Below are 8652 nucleotides of genomic sequence, written 5' to 3'. Positions count from 1 at the left end.
TAGCCACTCAGGATCATTTTTGATGCATTTATAATGAAGTTGAGCACACTAATTGTAAGAAACAGTAGTTTACAAGATAAAAACACTTTTAATCATGTGTGAAAATACAGTGTTTATAATCTAATGCATCAAAATTGCTCTTGATGGACTGGGGAAGTCTGATGCATTTATAATGAAGTTGAGTACACTAATTGTGAGAAACAATAGTTTATAAGATAAAAACAACTTTAATCATGTGTAAAATTACATTATTTGTCATTCAATGCATCAGAATTGCTCCTGGAGGATTGGGAAAGCTATGCCAGAACAGTGCGAATTTAGGCTTTGCAGCGGTGCTGCAGGCTCAAAATTCGCACTGTTCTGGCACTGCTCCCCCAGCCACTTAGGATCATTTCTGATGCATTTATAATAATGAAGTTGAGTACATTAATTATAAAAAACAATAATTTACAAGCTAAAAATACTTTAATCATGTATAAAAATACATTATTTGTCATCCAATGCATTAGAATTGCTCTCCTGGAGGGCTAGGGAAGCTATGCCAGAACAGTGCGAATTTGGGCTCTACAGTATAGCGGTGCAAGCTCAAAATTCGCACTGTTCTGGCACTGCTCCCCCAGCCATTCAGAATCATTTCTGATGCATTTATAATGAAGTTGAGTACATTGATTATGTGAGATCCCTGTCCCCACCGCGCAACGGATTCGGGGTGCTAGCAGCGGAAGTAGCACATCTTGCGCGGGGCAGGGTCCCACACTCGGGGCCTCGCCCACGGATATCCGGACAGGTGACTAATTCCTCGATTCTGCCAAACCGAACTCGGAAAAACTTCTCTTGCCCGGAAAGCACGGGCGATTCCACCAGGATAACTTTTCCCTAACGTAGTCAAAAGCCTTAACTAACTGAGTTCATCTGACCGAACCCGTAAGTCCCATAGTCAGATCATGGAAAAAGACTATACTTGGATCATAGAGACCAACGCTTTTTTCCTCATTGAAAGGCACAGCCGTTGATTCTTTTCCATAGAACAATTTTTGTCCGGGATTTACTTCATCTATCGAACTAAACAGAATTTGAGTCTCGATTTACGGATCCATCAGTCCAGCCTAATCCCACCCAGTCCCATGGGTTAGCCAACCGTCCAACCACTGTAGTGATGGGATCCAATTAGGAATTTGGTTAGGTTTTGTCCCGGGTACCAGGGAAAAGAGTTCCCAGGCCCCCTAGCCGGATTTTCAAGCAAATTTAACTCCAGCCACACCACTTACACACCCAATATGAAATTGCCTTTTTCCTAGATTCAAATGTATTTAATTCAGTCATTTAATGAAATCATAGTATTACTGATCATAAACTTCCAAGTATCCGGTTGAATCTTAATTTCCAATCATTCCTTCATCGGAGTATCTATGGCATCATTGGCAACCAGAATGCTCACCACCTGTTCATTCAGGGGCCTTTTCTATAGTTCCTAGCTCATAGTACCCGATAGATAATCACTTATTAAAATCAAGACGGAATCCTCGTTAAATATCAGCAAGATCAACCAACAGATCTATATTAGAGAGCTATGGACTCATCAGTTGAGGACCAGCAAGGTCAATCAACTAGATCCATACTCGGTTTCAGAAAACAACTCTTACTCCTTGTTCCAATATCTTCCACGACGCACGTGTGGGTATCTTCGATGACCTAGAGCCCGAGCACCGTATGGTCAGCACCCTCTAGGATCCTTCGCAGGTCACCTAGCGCTTCAGTCATAGGCCGCTTCCTTGGTCCCTCATCCACCGTAACGGAAGCTCACCATTTAAATCGAACTGAGGCTGGTCATGACCTCGGCTGACCTTGCTACGCGAGACGTCCTCCGTTGACTCTCCGTCAGCTGTTGCAACTTTATCAGGTAGGTCTCCACGACCACATTCTCAAGACAGTCAAAATGCTTCCCCAGCATTCTTGACATAAAACAGTCATTTACAAATAGTTCACAAATACAGTTTCTATAATGAACTCACTTCTTTCCAGATTATTCCACATCAATCCATATTACTTAATCCAAATCCAAATCATATGTGCATCCATTCTTGACCAGATACATCATTTTCCATCCCACACATCGGATTCATTCACTTCACATAACATCCATTCCTATCTTTCTTAATTTACATTACGTCTCATCACATCCATTTCTCATTACATCTCATTCGTTTAGATCTTATATTATTCATTCACATTCTGATTCACATGACATCTCATCTCATCCATTCGCTCATATCGACTTCATATCCATTCACATTCATTTTTGCATTCATTATTCCACATACATATCCTCATTCATACATCCACATCCATACATCCATTTTCACATCCACATTCATACATCCACATCCACATCCACATCCACATTCATACATCCATTTTCACATCCACATTCATACATCCACATCCACATCCACATCCACATCCACATCTACATTCATACATCCACATTCACATTCACATCCATACATCCATATCCACATTCCACATTCATACATCCACATCCACATTCACATTCACATTCATACATCCATTTTCACATCCTCATTCATTCATCCATATCCGCATCTACATCCATACATCCACATCCACATCCACATTCACATCCATACATCTATATCATACATTCACAACCGCGTTCACATTCATACATCCACATCCATACATCCATATCCACATTCACACATCCACATTCACATTCACATACATCCACATCCTTACATCCATATCCACATCCATATCCACATTTACACATCCACATTTACACATCCACATTCACATTCACATACATCCATATCCACATTTACACATCCACATTCACATTCACATACATCCACATTCTTACATCCATATCCACATACATATCCACATTTACACATCCACATTCACATTTAGACATCCACATCCACATTCCATATCTACAAACATATCCACATTCACACATCCACATTCACATTCACATACATCCACATTCTTACATCCATATCCACATCCATATCCACATTTACACATCCACATTCACATTCACATACATCCACATTCTTACATCCATTCTTTCACATACATACATCTCCATCTATTCCTCGTTCATTTTCATCTATCTGATTCGTTTCACATCCTCATATCTATTTATAGAATACAAGAGAATTCTTATTTTTAATATAAGATTTCTTTACGCATCTATTTATGCATAAATTCCATTTTAAGGAGAATAACACTTTCGAAATAAAAATCAATTTTTTATGCATCTTCCTATGCATAAATTCATTTTAAATGAGAATGACACTTTTGGATTAAAATAAATTCTTTATGCATCTTTCCATGCATAAATCCAATTTAGTAGGAATTATACTTTTAGAATAAAAGAATTTTTCTTATGCATCCTATTTATGCATAAAATCATTTATGATGAAAATCACACTTTTAATATAAAAAAATATCTTTTATGCATATGTTTATGCATACAATCATTTATGATGAAAATCACTCTTTTAATATAAAAAATATCTTTTATGCATATGTTTATGCATACAATCATTTATGATGAAAATCACTCTTTTAATATAAAAGAATTTCTTTTATGCATCTAATTTATGCATAAAATCATTTATGATGAAAGTAACACTTTTATAATTAAAAAAATAATCTCTTATGCATACTTTTATGCATAAAAATCAAATATGATAAAAGTAGCACTTTTATAATTAAAAATTTAATCTTTTATGCATACTTTTATGCATAAAAATCAAATATGATAAAAGTAACACTTTTATAATAAAAAAATAATCTTTTATGCATACTTCTATGCATGAAAATCAAATATGATAAAAGTAACACTTTTATAATAAAAAAATAATCTTTTATGCATACTTCTATGCATGAAAATCAAATATGATAAAAGTAACACTTTTATAATAAAAAAATAATCTTTTATGCATACTTCTATGCATGAAAATCAAATATGATAAAAGTAACACTTTTATAATAAAAATAATAATCTTTTATGCATAAAAATCAAATATGATAAAAGTAACACTTTTATAATAAAAAAATAATCTTTTATGCATACTTCTATGCATGAAAATCAAATATGATAAAAGTAGCACTTTTATAATTAAAAAATAATCTTTTATGCATACTTCTATGCATGAAAATCAAATATGATAAAAGTAACACTTTTATAATAAAAAAAATCTTTTATGCATACTTCTATGCATGAAAATTAAATATCATAAAAGTAACACTTTTATAACAAAAAATAAATCTTTTATGCATACTTCTATGCATGAAAATCAAATATGATAAAAGTAACACTTTTATAATAAAAAAATAATCTTTTATGCATACTTCTATGCATGAAAATCAAATATGATAAAAGTAACACTTTTATAATAAAAAAATAATTTTTTATGCATACTTTTATGCATGAAAATCAATAATAATGAAAGTAATACTTTTATAATAAAACTAAATTTCTTTTATACAAATAATCAAAATGCATCTTCTATGCATGAAAATGACACTTTAGAATATAGAAATCATAAGGATTACTCTTTTAGAATAATGAAAGATAATACTTATTTTCAAATTTTTGAAAAATTTTACCATAACCTCCTTTGTATGGCTGACAATTTTTTAATTTTAAGTCTCTAAATTTAATTAGAAATGCATCAAGAGTATTTAAATCATTCTAAAGTAACATTTTTCTACTTATTTAAGAGAAACATTATGAAAAACTTGATTTTATCCATTAATCATTCACCTAGGATAAAGAATGGTTGGATTTACTAGAGAAGAGAGGGGAATGCCTTTTGCAATGAGGCATAACATCATTTGCAATGTAGAGAAGACAAAAAAAAAACCATAAAAACCATAAAATGAATGGAAAAGAGAAGAATCTCCAACTTACATAGATAATTTGAGAGCTTTCCTTTGGCTTGATGGTTTGAGGGTTCAACTCTTGTTTGAAACAAGAGTGGCCACCAATCTTTTGGAAGAGGGAAGGTCAAAAACTAATGAATTATGAGTAAAATTCATTGTTTTTGGCACTTGGGAGAGGCAGGGTAACAGTGCAAAAACACTATTGAGCTTCAACAAAGGGGGAGGCTTCTATTTATAGGAAAAAGTGAGCCTCTAACCAAGCAAACTGATTCTAGAATTTTCTGGATCAGTTTGGTCAATTTTGTTAGAAATCTAGCATGGTATCACACAAAACTAGAACATGGGGAAAAGTGCAAGAGGGATGAAGCAAACTGAGATGATTCCATTGATGTGACCCCTTGAATATATAGGGGGAAAGTACAAGAGCTGAGCATGAGTGCATATGGGATAAATCCCTGAGTGCCACATGGCATACACTGAGATGACCAAGACTATAAGTACTCCTAGTGAGCACTTAGTTCCAACACCCTCCTTAAGTGATACTAGGAGGACATGACTGGCAAGATAATAGATGACAAAGATAGATAATAAGGAAAGATGAAGAGACTGATGACTGATGACTGATGACTAGACAGACAAACAAGCCAAGATAAAATGACTAAGACTGAAGGACAGAAACATAAGACAAGATCCTAAGACACCCCTCCTCAAGTGATATCCTCATATGGGTCCACAAGGGTAGGGACAGAAATGGATCATAGACTTAGACATAGACAATCAGTCAGTAGAGTGGTCCCATAGACAGAGAGACTGCATGATAGACATTAGAGAGTCTGACAACTAGATGATAGATGGGGACATAGACAAAATGCCAAAGACATGTGGGTAACTAATCCACAAAAGATAGGCATATAGACTGATAGACAAAGTGTCAGAGACATGTGACTGTAAGATCACACAAGATAGACACATAGACAGAGAGACTGACTGATTGTAGATAGACAGAGAGATGGACCTTGATTGATAATCCCTCCTCAAGGGCAATCCTCCTGCTAGAGTGAGTAATGCAGGGGTGCCTCTTGGATAGGGACAAAGATAAGTCCATGTAGACATGATATTACCCCATGATCTACATCATTGGTGATCAATGGTGGTAGATAGCATGAAAGCATAGACAAATATGAGAGAGATGGGAAGGTGAGTCCAGAACAGGGTCCTCTTTGGCCTACATCATGTGGTGACCAAAGTAGGAGAGATAAAAAAAGGTCTTTTTATGCAGAGAGCAAGGGCAGAGTACCCAAGAAGAGATGCCAAAGATAAATAAATGAGAGACAGCATCAGAAATGAGAAGGTCTTACCCCTATTTTGATGGGCAGTGTCTGTTCTCTTACAAGATAAAATTCAGTTCTGAAAATTAATTTTTAAGAATAAAATAGAACTAAGAATATTGCAGCATACAAAGGATAATCCATTTTAGTTTTTACCTCAGGTCTTCCACCCTTTCAAGCCCATGTCACAGACACGCTATCCAGGGGGTAACCCGAGAGAAAGGCAGCTGCAAACAGAGATTTCTTAGAGGAAATGTTGCTGCAGAGAGAGAGGCATACGGGCCTGTCAGAAGCAAAAGAGCACCAACTAATACCTCGTTTTGATATAGGAGTGGAGCAGCCAGTAGAGAATATGTCTTGAACAGAGAATGGGGGCTGCCCATACTGAAAAACAAGAGGTGCGCAGCCTTGAGAGAATAAAAACGAGTTGTTGTTGCAGCACCAGTAGCAAGAAAGGTGTCGACAAAAGCGGCCTGCTGCTGTAGCATAATGAGGAAAATGGAGATGACCCCAGGGAAAGAGAGCAGGTTGGCCTGCTTGCTGAACAGAAGCAGGGCAGAAAAATAACGGGGCATATGAGCATCACGTTGAGGCAAGGCAGCACCAGAATTATTTCGAAGCAAAGAAGTAGCTCCATGGCGGGATCAGGGACTGTTGACTGCAGAAAATATGGGCGACATCAGGGCAGTAGAGTCGTGTCGAATAGGAGCTGGAGATGTCGAGCAGATTCAGCAGCAGCAAAAGACTCGTTGTAGAACAGGAGAGCAGCCTGTTTCAGCAGTATAGAGAAGGGCGACACCATAGCGGGCTGCTGCAGCAGATCATGTCGAGGGCAGCTTGTGGCAAATCAGCAGCACCTCAAAGAATAGGAGAGGAGAGTAGCTAGAGCTGGATCTAAGATAAAGGAAGCTAGACCTAGAGAAAATCTATGGCTAGATCTAGACTAAAGGGCTGAGGAGAAGAGGAATCTACATGGCTCTGATACCATGTTAGAAATCTAGCATGGTATCACACAAAACTAGAACATGGGGAAAAGTGCAAGAGGGATGAAGCAAACTGAGATGATTCCATTGATGTGACCCCTTGAATATATAGGGGGAAAGTACAAGAGCTGAGCATGAGTGCATATGGGATAAATCCCTGAGTGCCACATGGCATACACTGAGATGACCAAGACTATAAGTACTCCTAGTGAGCACTTAGTTCCAACAAATTTTTGACCATTTTTAGGTCAGTTTTGCTCATTTTTTGGATCTAGTTGAAACAGGAGAGAGGAGAGATAAAAATATCTCATTATTTGGGAGTTTAAAACTCATTCAATCATGTGAAATAGGTGCCTCCTTCATGAGGGAAATTCCCCTATATTGAGGTGTCAAAAATGCATCATTTCACCTAAATATCTCTCTTTTTTAACTATTAACCTTGTCCTTAGTAGTCAACTCTTCATCTTATGTGAGTATTTATTCATTTTTGGGGGATTTTCCTTTTATTCTTCTATTTATCTCCTCCCTACATTTTGGTACTTAACAAATTATGATGGAAAAACATAAGGGAATCAATCCTTTACGCAATCTAACCTATGATAGCAATTTCATGAATCATATTGGTCCATAGGAACCTTAATTTAAAATTTTAAAAAAATCTTCACCCCCAGGATAATGCCTCTTGAACAGATTATACTTAATTTCTAATGCACCTTCTAAAAATCTTTTTGAACTTCTGTTTCAGGGAAACTTATTTTAATAAGATGAGGTATTTTTCTATCCAAAAATATTTAAAAACTGAATTACCACTCTCTAGAAGATTTTCTCTCTCTAGGCCAAAACTGGTAGAAACAAAATCTTTTATATTTCTGAAGAGGGATTTGACTACAGGGGAAGATACTGGACATCCTGAGAGGCTGGGGGAGGAATCTTACAGATTATGAAAAATAATAATTTTCAAGATAAAAATACCTTTAATCATGTGTAAAAATACATTATTTGTCATCCAATGCATCAGAATTGCTCCTAAAGGGTTGAGGAAGCTTTGCCAAAACACTGAGAATTTGGGCTCTACAGCAGCGGTGCAGGCTCAAAATTCACACTGTTTTGGCACTCTCCCCTAGGCTCAAAATTCGCACTGTTCTGGCACTTTTCCCTCCTGCAAGACACTATAGAATCTACTACATTGCACTTGTACATATCACCTTGATGTGACCCCTCATTAACCTCCCAACCCTCTCCTAGTAATCCTTGAATTTGGTCAGACCGTACCTCCTTACAAATATACATTATTTTTGTTTGGTGCATTGGCATGGAATTGAACATGTGCACAAAAACATGTAAAGGACAAAACCAATTTAGCCCTACTGACCTAGATGCCTTTGAAAACTTGAGTGATGTCTTGATATCACTTACCATCTTAA

The sequence above is a fragment of the Cibotium barometz genome, chromosome 28 (genome assembly GCF_041138505.1).
Source record: "Cibotium barometz isolate CiBa-2024 chromosome 28, ASM4113850v1, whole genome shotgun sequence".
NCBI lineage: Eukaryota > Viridiplantae > Streptophyta > Polypodiopsida > Cyatheales > Cibotiaceae > Cibotium > Cibotium barometz.
The sequence above is the reverse complement of the archived record's forward strand: the minus strand, read 5'-3'. Positions refer to the sequence as shown.